The following is an 18178-nucleotide window of genomic DNA, read 5'->3' on the forward strand; positions in this document are numbered from 1 at the left end:
AACTCGAAGAAAAGAAGGTTACTAACGAGCTGAGTTTTTTCATGGCTTTTAAGTAGGCATCCACATGGACCTTCTGCACAGGCGGGAAAGAACTAGATGCATTCCCTCTCTCAGCCTTAGCGCCATCTTCCTTGGAACTCCTGCGCCATGAGAGCGAAGCAGAGGAAGAAGCGCATGCGCAGGCTGAAGCCTAAGAGGAGGAAGAAGAGGCAGAGGTCCCAAGAAACTCTGCTTGTGCACCCACGAAGGCTGAAGGGGCAGAAGGAAGGGGTGCTGAAGGCCGCGACGCTGGCACTAGTTGTTGGACTGTGCGCTACTATCACTATAAGTCCCGATGGACCTGGAACATGACCATCGGCTTGCAGAGACCACCTGAGAGACGTTGACTGCCCTCATCAGAAACAAAACAGTCCCGCTGGCCCTCTGCCCCGGACCTACGGCATTCCGGACTAGTTCTGTTCTCACCTGAGGCCAAGGGTAACTCATGTACAATAAACCATCTTTCTCGCTGTCTCAGCTGGAGAAAAAAAAAAAAAAAGAACTAGATCCACAAGTTATGGGCACCTTAGCACAGGCCTGTGATCCTAGCCTTTGGGAGGCAGAGGCGGAGGGATCTGAGTTCAAGGGCAGACAGAGCTACACTGAGTATGTCTCCAACAAGCAAAACTACACAACTATGCATATGAATCCAGACACAACCAAACTAACTGTACTTGCAAGTACCTTTAAAGCACCTCTGGCTTTGACACTGTAGACATATGCCAATACCCAGAATGCTCCGGGGCTTCTCCTTTCACAACAACTAAATTTTAAGGAGCCAGGCACTTCACTTACAGAAAGGCAGGGGATCTCTGGTGAGCTTCTCCTCTGCTCTGAATGTAATGGGTAAATGAGAATCCTTTAAGAACTTCGTTCTCTTTTATTTTTCCTACATTTTTTCCCATTTGGCAAATTAGCAGAGTTCTCAAGACCTGCCACCCACAGACTGTCTGAAAAACTCAAGTGTCTGCTCTGTTTTCACAAACAGGCATTTTCTGGAATCAGATGAAAGGACAGCTAATACATCCACTAATCAGGCAAACAGCTAGAGCAGACAATGTTGGTTCATTTCAACACTCAGACTTTCTTCCACTCTCTTCAAGTAAGATCAAATAAGAACCCTATTTGGACAATTTCAGCCTTGATTTCAGGCTAGTGTAATCATCTCATGTCAAATGGCTGGGATAGAGAATACCCCACCCCCACCCCCTGGAACTCATGTCCCCATTTTGTGGGCTATTTTGGAAACCTGGGAAATCATAGGGGTGGGAGACAGGAGAGGTAGGTCAGTGGTTGGGGGTCTTTGAGGGCTATTATCAGCCCTCCCTCCATCCAGTTCGCTCATTGCTACTTGATGTTGTATGACCAGCTACCACAGGCTATCATCAACAGGCTACATCCCAGGTTGTTCCGGTTATCATGCCTTCGCTACATGATGGACTGTAGTCTCTGAACCATGAGCCAACAAACTCCTCTTGTCCCTTAAGTTATCTCTACCAGATCTTTATCACATCGATGAGAAAAGGAACATAGATACAACCTAGACCACAGAGAACAAACAGAACATACTCAGAACTCCATTATAAACACAAGATGAGTTTACAACAGAATCAAAGAAGAGACTTGGGGACGTGGGGACACAACTTAGATTATAAAATCAATCAAAACTTGGTCAGCATTAAAAGGAAGACACCACTACCTTCCGTGAACCACCAGCTAGTGTCCACTTCTAACGCTGTCTCAACACGAACATATGTTCCCCTTCATTTTAAAATTACTTCTTTTTTCCTATGCTGGTGCTATTCAAGATCCCTGCTTATTTTGGCGACGGAAACAAAATAAGAAGAGCCACCCAGAGTCCCCCATTCCAAGGGAGGAGTTTCCCAAGAAAAGCAAAATTCTGCTGTTGTGTTTCCTTCCCCTGCCCACAGGCACGCAGCATTATTCCACAGAGAAATCCAGGGCCGTGTGGAGGAGGTGCTCTGCACAGAGCCACAAGGGGCAGGTGTGGGCAGAGACGCCACCAGTCCACAATCACTTAGTGCTCAGAAAAAAGACCGGAACTGGCAAAATGCAGAAATGAGGCAGTCAAGTAAGCCCACATGGAGAAAGAAAGGTCTGCAAACTCAAACTATGACTAAAGGAGACGGCTTTTATTTCACAGAGTGCCAGAAGAAATCAGGCTCTCCCATAGAAAAGGCAAACCTGGAGCTGACTTCTCTGAGCAAAATCCCCCACAGCACAGCCACAGACCCAGGCAAAGGCTGGCAAGAGGGAGGGAGGGGCTCACAGGAAGAGGCAGAAAAACTGAGGCCTGCAGATGGGATATTGGTTTCAATGAGGGAGGGCCAAGGTCAAGAACAGTGTGAGAATGAAGCCTTCACATAATAGATCTCTGTGAGCAAGCCTCTCCTGCAGATGTGGAAGCTGGTGAGCTAAGCCTTACACTTGGAAGGCTTGTGGAACTGGAGCCATGATATATAAAGTAAGACCCAAATGCCAAGGTTCTGACCGAGCCAGGCCAACGTGGCTGTTTGTGTTGGGTCGAAGAGGCTTTTTTTTTTCTCCCCACTGGGCAAAGAATTACGGTAAACATCTGCTCACCATGACCACAGAAGAGGTGGTTGTTTTCATCCATGGGTCATTTTAAAGGAATAAATCCAATTAATAAAGCCACATAGTAATAGTATCCAGTCTTGCCAGGAGTCGGCCTGCTTCTCCCCACTGTTGTATTTATTAAGAAGGCATCTAATCTAGAAAGTTCCTTCATGCTGCCCTTGAGGCTTCTTAGGGGCCCTGAGGTGGAGGGTTTCTATATCTAAGGGTGCTTAAAATCCAAGTTGATTACACTTCTAATCTCATCCCTTAGGCAGTTATTTCTAGATGGTTCTTTTGTCCTATTATTAAGACTTTTATGTAATGTGGAAAACCAATATAACATATCAAAAATACTAAATTTGGATTACAGCGATAGTAAAGTGTTTGGCCTGAAAGCAGAAGGACCTGGGGTGGGTTCGGATACCCAGCAGCCATGGAAAAAAGCCTAGTGTGACAACACATATCTGTAAGAAGATCCCTGGGGCCCACTGGCCTGCAGATACAGCTGATTCAGTAAGTTGGGGATTTAGGAAATGATCTTACCTTAAAAACTAGGTGGGAGGGAGACAGGGCTCACTAGGAAAGTGCTTGACACTGAAGACTGACTCCCCGAGTCTGGGTGCTCCTAAAAAATCAGATGCAGGGACACGCATCTGTCATCCCCGTGTGCCACTGCAGGGAGACGAGAGGCAGACTGGACAGTGGCTGGAAGTTCACAGGCCGGTTAGCCTAGCATACACAGCAGTGAAGGAGAGAGAGCCCCATCTCAGGGTAGAGGGTGAGAAGACCAACACTCAAAATTGTCATCTGACCTCTTGACGTGTGCCATGGCCTGTGCACTCACACGTACACAAACACAGACACACAAAATTTCAAAAATTAGTAAGAAAGAAAGAAAGTGGGGAGCGATTAAGGAAGATAACCCATGTAAACATCTGACCTCTGCATGTACACACACCTGCATACACATGTATAGATACCTGAATGCACAAGTATACACACCTGCATGCACATGAACACACATCTGCATGTGCATGTATACCTACACAAACACACACATATACACATACAAATTAAAATTAAAGGTTCAGATGGGTGTGGTGGCACATGCCTTTAATCCAGGCACACTGTTAGCTGACACAGGAGGATCAAAGGTTCAAGGCCAGCCTGGGCTACTGACAAGAAGATCCTGTCTCAGGGGTAAAATGAAAAGCACACAACAATAAACTCAACAATGGGGATATGGATCTTAAATAAAATAACATAAATTAAAGTTCTGATTGAAAATGACCTACCTATAAATGTCCCAGATAACATCTCTGTGTCAAAATGTCTCTTTGAGAATGACTAGAGAATTAATATAATCAAGAATTTTTTTTTTTTTTAATCCCTTATTTGGTCCCTTCTTTAGAAGAGAGAGAAGCTAGCAGGAAACTCAAGTATCATGCTGTCACTCAAGCTGCCAAATGAGAGCCCAAGCCTCCCTTCACCTTTGAACAGCCAGCAACCACCCCTTCAAAATAAAAGTCACCTATGACAAATGTCAAATGTTCCTAATTAAGAAAACTAATCGGATTCACAGAACCCCCAAATGCTAATCTGAGTTAAACAGCCTTCTGCATCTGCCTTCAATATGAGACTAGTCTTCTAGATCAAAGAGTGGCGGTACTGGGTGCTACTGAATGGGGGAAACTCAGGAACTAAGGCTTACTGCCTCTGGCGATGGTCAGGTCAGAAAGAGCAATCAACAGTACACCAAGTTCAGTAAACATGCACAAGGTTTTCTCAGCTGAGGAGACCGCTTAGCTGGTAAAGTGCTTGCTCTGTAAAAAATGAGGGCCTGGGGAGGAGCCTCAGAACCCATATTTCAACACACACACACACACACACACACACACACACACACACACACACACACACACACACAAGCCAGACACCTTGTACATAGTTCTAATCCCAGTACTACAAAGACAGAGCTCTGGAGCTCACTGACTAGTCAACCAAGACTAGTTGGCAAGATACAAGGCACTGAGAAACCCTGTCTCAAACAATCACAATGGGTTTGTTTGAGGAAAACACCTCAGGTTGATCTCTGGCTTCCACACACATCTGCCAATGTTCTCTACCCCTCCCCCAAATTCTCTCTCAAATACACATGCACACAAGCGCGCGCACACACACACAATTTTCTCCATTCCATTTCTCCATTTCCCCCAGAAGCTGAATATAGTAATTCCTATGAAGCTAGAGTTTGGTAAACTCATAGAATGGGTACATATTAAACCCATCATCTCCACTTACTCCAGCCAATGAGTAGCAGCTGTGCAGCTTCAGATGTGCCTTAGGAAGCTGGGACGGGGAGTCTGCTGGTGTTGAGACTTTTCCACCCAGCAGTCTAGGCACCTCTGAGTCAGCAAACACTATGAGTGTGTGCATACAAATCATATGATGCTTGTGTGTCTGAGTGCACAAGGTGAGAACATGGGGGGCAGAGACAAGCAGTAATGGTCACTGCTGGTAGATGTAACCGGAAGCCTGCAATTAGAAACACAAACTTTGAGATTCCTAGGACATGCAAACTCATTCTTGTGTTGACTTACCTGCTCACTTTCTTAATTTTTAATGTGTTTATGCATATGTGTGTAGGTATGTGTGTGGCAGAGGAATGCATGAGCAGAGACACGAGCTACAATATGGGGGATTTCACACGCCCCTTGTCTTATTCCCTTAAGACACCCACCATCTTCCATTGAGTTCATCTTTCTTTTGCAAAGCTGCCTGGCCAGCCTGCATCGGGGATTCGTTGGTCAGTGCCCCACTGCTGCCCCCAATTCTGGGGCCAAAGGTACATGCATCCATGGCTAACTTTTTTACATTGGGTCTGGACTTTGAACTCAGGTCCCTACGCTTGTGTAGCAAGTGCTCTGACCCGCTGAGGAAACCTCTCCATAACCCTTACCTGCTCATTTTCCACCACACTGGTATGGACCAAGAAAGGCCCAAAAGGACGCACAGCGGGAGAGGGAGGAAGCAAGACTCTGTGTGATGCTGGATTATTCAGAGCAATAAGCCATTAGCGAAGCAGGAGAAGGACGACGTGGCCTAGTGGTCTTTAATAACCATGAATGCCTTCAGCTGTGAACCAGAGCCAGGCTTGATGAAACTCACCCCTCCCCCACAAAGCGCCAAAGTTCACTTCTACAAGTGACTCCAATATCAGAGGCTACCGTGGTCAGAACTGGCGTCTGAGCACGTGCAATGGTACTAAATTACTCGGGAGTGAAAACACAATGCATCTATCATGCTTGGATCACAGGCGGGCTACCCCGGCTATAATTCCCAGACCTAAAAAGAAAATTCCATCCTTTTAAGGATATTCTTCGTGAAAGACAATCTGATGAATGTCACAATGAAAAAAATAATGATAACTTGGGGAGGATGAAATCATTTTTTATCCTTTAAGTTTTCTCCCATGGGAGATGCATTGTTTTAAAGGTAACATATTTCAACACAGTTATCTGTAAATGTAAATTTTATTTTGATAATATATAGAGCTTTTTAATCCAAATTGCACAGTGATGCTTGGACACTGATCTGTTATAACTTGGTAATCAGAATTAACAGACTGCCTAATTAATCAACTCATTTGCACAGATACAGATAGGGGGATGAATCCTGGGCCAAGGAGAAGATATGAGAGACATGAAAATTATTAATTCAGCAATGCCTTAAAAGCATGTAGAGTTAAGAGTTCTTTGCTAAAATCTCACCATCCTTCATAGGTTCAATTTTTAGAATGCAAGGAACATGTGCAAATAAAACATAAATTCTACCCAGGGCATAAGGAAAAAGATGTTTTCGATCATCTAGTTAAATAAACATATAACTAAATTAATTTTTAAGCCTTTGACAACTGATAAGGTTTAAAATCACCCATGCCCTCTGATAAGAATGAGTAGTAAACACACAGGCACCAACTGCAGCACATTCTCTGGGGCTAAAGGTGTTGATATGCCGCTCTGGATGTGGTGTGGTGGTACAGATCTGCAATCCTAGCACAATAGAGTCTGAGGCAGGGGGATTGTGAGCTGGAAGCCAGGCTGAGTCACATAGTGAGATCCTGTTTCAAAACATCAAAATAGAGAAAACAACAATAACAACAACATCAAAACACCACGGCCTGTATCAACCTATACACCTGGGAAGGTTCTCACCGGATGCCAGCTGAGGAAACTCACCCAAGAAGATTTGACTTTCATTTAAGAATGCTTGTTGCATAAACATCATTCGTCACTGGAAATTCTTAGGGCAGTGACACTAAGAATTAACTCTGCGATTTAATTCACCAAAAATGCACACAGCAAGTTTTCTCCTCACTTACTGTGTACTTAGAGGCTGATGAAACAGAATGCATGCCATTGATGTCCATAAACTTCTTCAACTGCAGCTTGTCATTCTCACTACTTATACAGCTAGTATGTGTTGAGAGATGTGTGCGTGTTCAGGGCTGGAGAAATGGCCCAGCAGTTAAAAGAGCTTGCTGCTCCTGCAAAGGCCAGTTCAGATCCCAATACCTATATTCAGTGGCTCATTGCCACCTGTAACTCCAGGTTCTGACACCCTCTTCTGGCCTCCCCAGGAAGCAGACATGCATGTGATGCATATACACACATGCAGGCGCACACACACACACACACACACACACACACTAAAAATAAATCAATTGTTTATAAAAGACACATAGTGAGTTCATTAACCAACATGTAAGCCAGCTTTTCTGGGAAATTCATTGCAGGCACTGACGCAGAGTGCTACTGACTCTATTCCTGAAGACTACACCAAAGAGACATTCCACTTAGACACACATTGACACTCATCTTCTTCCCAGTCCCCAAGGAGTGTCCTTCCTGACATGAAGCCAGCCACTCTGCTGAAAACATCCTCCTCAACCTCATAGCTACAGCTCACCAGAACCTTTTCTTCTGACCTTGCAGGGGAATTTGAAATCAAATAGCCTGCATTAGGATACCAGTGGCAAGTATGAGACGGTCACCCCAGGCAGAAGTATGAAGAAGGAGGTAGACAGTAGTGTGAGGACTCCAACCTCTGGAGCACAGAGACGTGTTCAGATTTCTGAGGTATGGCTCATTTTCAAGGTAAGAAAGCTACTTGAGATGTCCAAATACTGAGCAAACAAGGTCACAGGAAAGATCTCAGAGAGGACCGGTCATTACAGGTGACCTAAGGCACCTGACAACACACAGAGTCTGCTTACTGTCTAAGCCAGCATCTTGCACCTATCAGCCACTGTTACACAGTCAAACACCACCTGCTGCTGTACCGAGGGGCAGGGGACCCATCTTACCCTTGCTCCAGCCCTAACATTTCAGAAACACACAAAAGCAATCACAGAGGGCAGGTGTGTCGGGGTGTGTGTTTGTCACCTTTGGGAGGCTCCACTGGTAAAGTGCCCGCCTTACTGCCTTGCAAGCATGATGAACAGAGTTTGATTCCCAACACCCATAGAAAAAGTGTGTTGGTACACACATGAAATCCCAAGTATTGTGGAGGCAGAGACAGGCAGATCTCTGGAGCTGTCCTGCCAGCTAGCCTAAGCTGCTTGGTGAAGTTCCTATGAGAGATCATGTCTCAAAGAGCAGAAGGTGCATAAGATTTGCCACTCAGAGTTGGCATTTGACCTTCACACCTGTTTGCCCGCCCCCACACAAATCACAGCAAGCCAAGTTGTCTCACACTGACAAAGCCCAACAGTCTTCTTGTGCTGGCAGGATGCTTTAACCTGAGTTCAATCTCCAGAGAGAGTTAACTCTACAAGTTGTTCTATGACCTCTACAGACATGCCGTGACATGAGTGCTCATACAAACACACTGATCCATTCATGCAACAAATGAGTGTAAAAGAATAGATTTATTTCTGCTGGAGTTCTTCCATAATAGATGCAGAAAGGGTGTCATGATTTGGCCAGGAAGCATCCCTAGGAACTGACAGTGAACAGATCGTAGCCCCAAAACCAGGATGGGGGCCTAGCAGCACCCCCTGAGTCCCTTGATCCAGATGCTCTTGAAGCTTATGCTACTGTCTGACTTCTTAAAATCATAACTCCATTCAATGCCCTCATCTAAGCTGGCCAGTCAGAGGCAAAGTGAGTTGACAGCTGAGAAGCTCAGGGTGAGAAGGCAGAAATGTGTTAAAGGTGGTCCATGGCACTGAGGATATTGCTAGAAGTTACAGTATTTATTGTCCAAGCATATGGAGTGGAGTTCAAATCTCCAAAATCCACACAAAGCCAGGTAGCCATGGTGTCCCCCACCCCCAGTCAATCCAATGCTTGGAAGGCAAACAATGGCCTTCTAGCCAGCCTGGCTACGTCAGTGACCTCTTAGGATTCAGCTGAAAGACCCTGAATCAGTGAATGCAATGGACAGTGACTGAGAAATATTCCTCACTCTTATATACATGTATTACACATACATGCATAGTCACATGCAAATATACTACACATATACATTTTGCTCCGACATATAAGACACTTAAAGCCTTTTCAGTGTAAACAGATCATCTGTGGTCTCTGGCTACTGGCTTCATGCATCTCCCAGATTTCTATTTTACTAATACACCACTTATGAATCTACAATTCTCCTGACCATGTAACTACAGGTTTTCTTAAGGTAGCTGAGATTAACTCTAAGTGGCTACATCTTTATGGTGATCAATAAAAAGCTTCCCTGGTGAGTGCTTTCAGGTGCAAGGAGGATGTGCTGACCCAGCTTGCCACAAAAACGCCCCAGGTAGAGGACCAGTGCTCTGGGCAGGGCACTCTAGCTAACCCCACTATTTCACACAGGAGATTGAGCGGAACAAATCAATCGTTGTCTGGTCAGAGGCTAACTCGACATAAAATGAGGGTTATAGATGTGAAGTTAATTAGAATAACATATCACAGGAAAACAACTCAGAAGATGGAAAGGGGAGGCAATGTCGTAACAGACATAGCCTCTGGAGACAGAGGATGTGCTTGTTCCTGAATATACTAGGACATAGTTTCACTCCCCATACGTCCTGGATTAGCAGTAAGAACAAACAAGCAAATAAATAAAATATATACAACTTTAAATGCATGAAAAAGGTATAGACAAAGCATTTGAGTAGTTCCCGAAGTTCACATCAACAGCCATGCACATGCTAAAATAAAAACTCTGCAGGTCAACAAAGAGGAATGCAGACAAGACCAGGTGAGCAGTGGTTATGAACCATAGCAAATCAGGCGTGGGTTCGAATCCCCACACTTGCACAGATGCACAGAGAACTGCATTTTACTGTGACTTGTAGAGTGGACTTGTAGAAGCCTCAGAGGTGTTCTAAATGAATAATGTCAAATTCTTAGACACACCTGTGGCACCCAGCTAATTTTCGGTAAAGGCAGTGGCGATGGGGAAGCCTTCAAAAGCTGGACTGTTTCTTTTAACTGTTCTGGGCAGAGCTCCTAATGATTACATTTTTTCACGAATTTAGAAAATTCAAGGAGGAAGAAAAGCAAAGACATCTATCTATCTTGGAGTTCAAGGGTAGAGGCCCTGGGCTCCACCCCCAGAACCACCATACGCCAGAGACAGATAGAGACAGAGACAGTGATAGTGATTGAAATTGGAGGGTTAAAGAGAGGGACAGGGACAGAGATGGGAGTGAGTAGGCGGGAGAGGGGGAGAACGGTTGGCATTCATCTCTCAGTATTTTGCAGCGAAAAACCATGAACCACCTTGCCAGGGAATGGGATGAAGGTGCACAGGGCCCGCTCTTCTAGCCCCACACGCCTATGTAAACTCCAAGGGCCCCAGCATGATTGGTGTGAGGAGGATTCCCAAGCAATGGCCACATTCAGGAAGTGGGTCCACCCGGAAGAGACATACCACATAAGCCAAACCACCGAGGACACAGAGAGACAAGGACAAAGCCTGGGCTTTCTACACCAGATGAACCAGGACAGAAGGTCTGTTCTACAAGCTGGTGCTGAGAACTCCAGCCCCTGCAACGTTCAGCCAGAGTCACCTGGCACCCAAACCACCTGACTGGACTCACACAGGGCAGCCAGCCTCAAAACCACTCAAGAAAACACTAGCCTGGGCTCCCAGGCCTTCTTGCTGACACTCCCGGGGCCTTGGAGAGGGCAGAAGAGGTGGGTCTAGGCTGGTCCGTTTCCTGTGCAAACATAACTCACCCCAATTCCCAGTGTGCGACCTGGTTCCCTTTCCGTGAATTATTATTTTACATTCTCAAATGATATTTGAAAACAGGGGTGTTAGATATTTTTAGAGATCTCAATAGCTGGGTGTTAGCTACTCTGAAGCCTGTCAGCAGCTGAATCCAAGTTTTCCTACCTTGTATGCTTGCCTTTACTGACTTGTACTCACAGGATTTGATCCTTTTCTTTTCTCAAAAGAATACCATGTCTTCTACTGTACCGTGTTTCATTTTGTATTGTGCATGAGCCCACCAGGAAATGTGGAGAAACAGAGAGAGATTCTGGAGGGGAGGGGCAACACATTCATGTATACATGGGCACATATATATGCAAAGAGCAGAAGTTAATGTCAGGTGTCTTCCTCAATTGCTCTCCACCTTATTGTTTGAGGCAGGGTCTCTCAATGTGGAACTCACTGACTTGGGTAGTCTAACTGGTCAGAATCCAGAGATCCTCTTGCCTCTGCTGGGATTACAGTTGTGCCTGGCTTTCATATGGGTACTGGGAATCCGAATTCAGACCTCCATGCTTCTGCAATAAGCACCTTATCAACTGAGCCATTTCCCAGCCCCCTTGACAATGTTTTCAAGGTGTCTTTTTATTTTATATGTTGAGATGGTATAAACTATAAAATAAAAAATGGCAAATTTTGATTCTTTATATAGCCAATTCTCCTATAAACAGCAGAAATCATGTGACGTGGGGAGGTGGAAGGGGGCATTCTTTATACCTTGGCTTTTATGTAACCACCCCATTTGGAAGGATGCATGGCCTCCACCACTGGCATGATGGAACAATACAGCAACCTGTCACCCTCTCAAAGCAGGTAAAAGGTGGTAACAGTGATGAATATTTATAGCTATCTCCTTCCATCTATGCAAATGTGAGTTCTCCATCAAAAGACAAGAACATGAAGACTTGGACTGACATGTCAATTAGGCACTTAACCACCTAGAAGGCTTCTACCACTACAAGGTTCCTTTTACTGCCAGGCAGATCAAACCAGCTCTAATACTGGGAGGAATGGATCCCCAGGGAGATGGCCAAAGTGGGGGTTCAGCACCATGAACACCCCATTTCCTAGGTTCTGAGGAAATGGCTTGGGCTCTGATGATAAGCTGCTGCTGTGTTTGACATTTGGACCTCGTATGGTCTGAAACAAGGTACAGATATCCAACTGTCAGCACATAGCAAACAAACTGCACTCACTGACAGATTTGTGTTGTGCACGCAGAGGAGAGAGATGCACTCTCATGCACACATGTGAAGACATGAGATGGGCAATGGGTGTCTTCCTTTTTGATTCTCTGCCTTATTCCCTTGAAACAGAGTTTCTCATTGAACTTGGATCTTATCACTTCAAGGGCAGGACTCATTGACTATCAAGCCCTGCACTAGGGTTGCAGACACATGTGGCTATGCCCAGCTTGTTACACAGCTTCTGGGATCTGAACTCAGGTCCTCATGGTTGAACCAAGTGTTCTTACCAAACAAGAATTTCCTCAGCCCACTCTTTCTTGCTTTCCATTTTACAGTTCATTTAATACATCAAACATGAACACAAAAATATCACCCAGAATCAAGTCTCTGCCCTTCCCTGACACCTTTAAAACGAAGGGTACAGCAGGGCATTGTGGTATGTGTGTAATTTCAGCCCCGTGGAGACTGAGACTGGAGGATGTCGAGTATAAAGCCAGCCTGAGCGACACAGCAGGGCCCTTTTTTTCTCCCCTCTACCTCCTTCCCCCAAAAAAATAAAGGAAAAAGGAGTAAAGAAAACAGAAAACTCTAAACTGGAAAGTAAGAAAACTCAAGATAAGATTTCTCACTGCATCTCCCAGAAGCCCTTGCTTCAAAATTGACAACTGTGTTCTAGGCCCTGAGCACACAGCATGGGAAATGAGCCACTTCATTATAGAAACAATAACCCAATGACCCAGGTGACACCTCAAGCCCCAGCTCACATAAGGAAACTGAGGCTCAGAAGAAGAGATCAATGTGACCAAGAGCAAAGAGCCATAAATAGTGCTAGGACCTCAGCTTGGAAGAACAAAAACCAGCTCATCTTTAAGAAACATTACTCAAATAGGATCTGAAGCTCAGTCTTCTGCCTGTGGGGCCATCCTCCCGAGTTCAGAGATGCAGAGGTCCCTGTGGATAGGCATCAGGGCCACCCCTCAAAGCTGCAGGTATATTTAAAGGGAACACCAGGCAACAAGTACTGGATTGTGAAAAGTGCATGTTATATCAGACAGATAACCACAACCCAGCCACAGGATGGCAGGTGCCAACCTTCCCATGGGAAGTGCTCTGTGCAATGATGGCCTCAGCTAAGGACCAAAGTCTGTACTAAGCTTTTTGCCTGAATCATCTTGTGGATTCTCCACTAAGCACAAGACCATCCACCAACTGCTTAATTTGTACCCACTTTCCAGATGAGACACAGTTGGGACTCAGGGCTGTTGAGTGATCTGTCCAGTCTAATAAGGGAAGCTCATGGAAGAAGAATAGGGTCTGAGTCCAAGTCAATCTAATTGCAGCACATGCAGTGTGCTCACCCTGCCGTCCTGGGTCCACAGCAGGTATGAAAGCAAGTCTGCTAATACAAGTCTACTGCTTTCCTGAGCACCCACACAGGCTGGGGACACAGAGACTGTCTCATAGGACAAGGCAAATTCCATCCTGTTCAGTGTGCCAGTTAGGAATTTTCACAGAAAGCATATCCAGGCCAATCTGAAGCAGAGAATGTGGACAAGGAAACTCCTTCGTCACCCTAAGGTAAGAAGATATCAGCTGATATGCTCCACAGCCAATGGGAGGGAATGGCAGGAGATGGGTTGTCACATCTTCAAGTCTGCCTAAGACAGGCGAAAGTAAGGCCCTTAGCCGGGTCTCTTGCATACACTGGGAGAGCACCAAAGGACTGGAAGTGGCCATGTCATTGGGATAGCATGACTTAACCTGGACAAAACCTCAGAACCACAGTATTCAGGACTTAGAATTTCACACCTCTGGGGTGGGGGGAAGTGAGGAGGGGTGTATTCCTTGCAAGTCTCAGGCTCAGCATGGGACCATAAGAAACATGAAGAGTCTTAAGAGTTTGCTGAGATGTGAGTCTCTGCTAAAACTCAGGCAGACTGGAATGTTAACCCAGAGTAAGTTAAACACGACCCTGGACAACTGGACAACTTCGTGTAAGTTAAGCACATGAGCAGCTCTGCAAAAGCCCACGTCTCCTGCTTTCCATCCCTCTGGAGCACCACATCTCCTATAGCTAAGACGGCGTGTCTCAGGAATCTAGAGACCAGGACTAGAAGTCATGAGTGAGGCTTCAGGGAAGCCATGCAAAGGGGCCTGCCTCTGTGAGAGGCTTTCATCTCTTGACTCCATGTCTTCCTTGCAAGTTCTAGTAGCCATGACTGGAGGAGACCCAGCAGCCACCACGAGGAAAGAAAGCACTAATCCCCTTGAGCAGGCAGAGCAGAAAGACAGCGCCAACTACTCTCCCCATGTGTGTGTCATGAAAGAGAGCACAAAGCAAATTTGTCCACCTACCTACAGTAGCATCTGTTCTAAGAGAGTCATTTGCAAATAATACAGCGAAACAAAAACACCTCTTCAGCTAGCATGGCCATTTTCCATGAGGACCAAAACCTAGAGAACAGCTACAAATTGGGTTTCTAGTTCCCACCTTCTAGTCTCAAAGCTGTTTGTTTAACCCTGACTTCCCTTCTTAATTAGTACTGCTAGTCTAGGGACAAGTATTTGCTGAGCCTGTCTATATGTTTTGACATGCAAGACTTGTGAAATTCAAACATACTGCAGACATTCAAAGCATTATTATTTATTAAGGCCCCATATTAAAGGTAGAAGATCTTAAAGGCCTCTCAGATTCTGATGATTAAAGGAAATTTAATCGCTCTTCATTGGCATTTGATCTTTAGCCTGCCATAATCTACCATGTAGCCCTTCCTTCATCCATATTTGATACTAAAGAGACATTTCAACAGCACGTCCATCAAGTGTAACACAGACGGAGCTCAGAGGCCACATGACTCACAAAATAAAAGAACATTCAACCACCCTGGGCCAGCTAATGAAAGCGAAGGTAATTGGGGAGCCAGAGATATGGAAAGGCTTTCCCCTCCCATGGAGGGAAGCCATCCACAGACAGTTCACCCTGCCTCAGCCTGCCAGTCTCCCGCCGGGTTGGAAGGGCAGATATTTCAAAGACCTGTTTCTCTATTCATAGTTTGCTCAAGGTCAGAGAGACTATCAACCCTGTGAGCTGTGAAGTTCATAGATGGCACCCCAACCTTGATGTATCAGAGGATGGGGGAGCAAACCAAAGCCCTCAGGTCAATTTAGCTCAATGATTATTTGGGTATACAAAGTTCACAGGGACATAGGAACCCCACTCATTGTTTTATTCAAGTACCCATGGTTAATTAATTCTGCTAACCAACAGCAGAGGTGCCTAACTGCAACAGACATTGTCTGTGGCCCAGGAGGGTAACTAGAGTCACTCTCTGGCCCTTTGGAAACAATCTGAGCCATCTCTGCATTTGGACATCTTCTTGCAACTATTACCCACGGCCAGGCACAAATGGGATTTCTTTTAGTTTGTTCTGTTTGGGGTATAAATGTGTGTGTATGTGAATGTGAATGTTTGTTCAGGTACGTATACACGTGTATGGACATGTGTAGGTCATTCCTCAGGAGACATTCAGCTTGTTTTGTGAGGCAGGGTCTCCCACTGGGGCATAGAACTCACTAAATAAAGCCACCAGATCCACCTGTCTCTAACAGCTTGGTTTTTTTGTTTGTTTGTTTGTTTGTTTTGTTTTGTTTTTTTCTTATTTTTTGGCGTAAGATTGATCACAGGCCATCATGCTGGCGAGGCAAGCACTTTAACCACTGAGCAACCATCCCCAGCCCTGAAGGTACCTAAGCCTAAAAAGTCACCTAACTGTCACAGAAAGTGCCAGCTCTGGAAGTCATGCCTGATCCTGGAGCAGGTGGCCCACAATTTTCTCTCCAACCCTCGGTGACACAGACATTGGTTACTTACCCTGAGCTTTTAATAAGTCTCACAGCCATAAAAAGCCTGGGGTCACTGGCAGGGGGCCTGCAGAATGCCACAAGACTGCACCACACAGAAGGACCCTGGAGGCAGAAAGGAGAGAAAGGTTAGGGCCAGGGCTGGGGGGCGGGCATCACTGTACTTCTTCCCTCACACATGAAATTGGCCCCGATATTTTCTGAAGAAAATGTTAAGCTGAGCGCAACTGTCACTCCTGAGGGGAGAGATATTCCATGAGGTGGTCTGGTTCCCTTAAGTGTTCATCAGTGTCTAGTCCTCATTTCGTGTGTGTGTGTGTGTGTGTGTGTGTGTGTGTGTGTGTGTGTGTGTGTGTTGCTACATGTGTGCATTGGTGTGGAGGGTAGAGGTCAGATTGAGAGAACTGCCTCAATCACATCTCCACATTATTTGGGAAGCAGGGTCTCTCACTGAACCTGGTACATTCGGTTAGACTAATTGGCCAGCAAGTGCCAGGGATCAGGCTGTCTCTATCTTACTTGCTCTGGGATGACCGACACTTGCCACTGTTTTATGTGTGTGCCAGGGGTTTGACAGCACAGTCTCAAGCCACATTCTTAGGATGCATACTCCAAATTAATGCTAAGGGACCCTGAAAAGTAAGAGCAAGAAGACACAATGATGCAAAATGAAGATTTCGTTTCAGGTTTGCATCAATTAACCTGGCTTCTGTACCCTCCAGACACAGGTGCCCTGAAAAGGCAGGAGAATTCTTGCCCACCAGCCAGATACACTGTCTCATTTGTCATTTTATCAACTGCATTTCACATGCCAGTAGAGGCCAGGACAGCCTTGTCATGGAGTGCAAGTGTGTGTGCTAAAAGTTGTGGGTTTCTGTGGGTCTGGTTGAGTTATGAGTATACTATTTACTGTGTTGGCCAACTCTGCTGACGGAGCAGCCAATTCCCCGCTGAGTGCTTTCTGAATGTGTAAGCTGCCAGTCAAAGGCCTCCAGGAAGCCCTGAGGCAGCCAGGCCACCTCCACTGCTGAGGAGTCTACAGAAGGAATGCTCTAGGAAAAACAAAAGGGAGCAGAATGAGGGCCCAGTGTAAGGCCTTCAGGGGATGCATGTGTGTTCTGCCCGTAGTATGTGCTAGCAACATTTGGTGACTGCACCCATTTTTCACATCAGTCAAACTGAGAAGCTGAAACTGAAAAGATGTATGCAGTTTCATGATTTGAATAGTCACATGTCTCTGGAAACCATGTGGGTTGTCTGTCAGGCAGAACACAGAGGAGTTCAGAGATAGCGCTCTGGGTGGGTATCTCTTCCAGATTCAGATAAACTAAGGCTGGTTTCACCACACTGTTTTCTGGGCATCAGCTGCTTGCAATACATAGACTATTCAAGCCAGACAAGCAGGAATGTCCTTGTTAAGGGGCTTGGGAGATGACCCAGGCAGGAAAGTGCTTGCTGTGAAAACAAGAGGACCTGTATGCAACCCTAGAAACCACATCAAGAACAAAAAGGAGTTTGGTGTGGTGGACTTGCAATCCCAGCACTGGAGAGGTGGAGAGAGGAGGTCTGTGAAGCTTGCTGACCAGCCAGCCTTAGCCCCATCAGGGAGCCCCAGGTTCACCAAGAAAAAAATGTGGGAAGCACTTGAGGATGATACCTGAAGTTAACCTCTTTGTACACAATGATGGATACACACACACACACACACACACACACACACACACACACACACACACCCTAGTTCTCCTAAGGTAGGCTATGTGGTCATTATTCTTCTCAAACAAGGCATAAGAATGCATCAAAACTATTTTAAAAGGAAAAATAATATTTTAAAAGGACATTTGCATTGGGGTAAGCAGTGATCACTCAGATGTCCTAAGGAAGGACTGCCACCATGAGAAAGGACCATTGTCATGGACTCATCAGCATAATGAGATAATGAAGTTCATTATATTGTCTTCAATGGAAGTACACTTGCTGGTGAGCATCCCCCAACACTGACTCTGAGACCCCAAGAGCTTCACATGCCTAAAGGGAAAGTCAGCTCTTCTCAGTCCTCACACCAGGGCAGAGCCATTGGGGAACTTTGGGGCCCTTTATTATATCTACTTGTAAAATGTTATAAGCCCATAAACTAGTTAATTTATGAGCCGTGTTAATAATTTGCTCACACTTGATCATGGGTTTCGGAAACACGGCTTCCAGGGATGTGGGGGGAT

The 18178-nt window shown here is 45.6% G+C and overlaps 1 protein-coding gene across 6 annotated transcripts in view; it reads right to left on the reverse strand.

Moving 5' to 3' along the window:
- Window positions 1-18178, reverse strand: part of Foxp1 (forkhead box P1) — a 607655-nt gene that overhangs the window by 374864 nt on the left and 214613 nt on the right. For all 6 annotated transcript variants that reach the window (XM_036182188.1, XM_036182186.1, XM_036182191.1 and 3 more), the window contains one exon: window positions 15970-16064. The gene's annotated coding sequence lies outside the window, so the exon portion shown is untranslated. The remainder of the gene's footprint in view (window positions 1-15969; window positions 16065-18178) is intronic.

The sequence above is a fragment of the Onychomys torridus genome, chromosome 3 (genome assembly GCF_903995425.1).
Source record: "Onychomys torridus chromosome 3, mOncTor1.1, whole genome shotgun sequence".
In the NCBI taxonomy this organism is placed as follows: domain Eukaryota; kingdom Metazoa; phylum Chordata; class Mammalia; order Rodentia; family Cricetidae; genus Onychomys; species Onychomys torridus.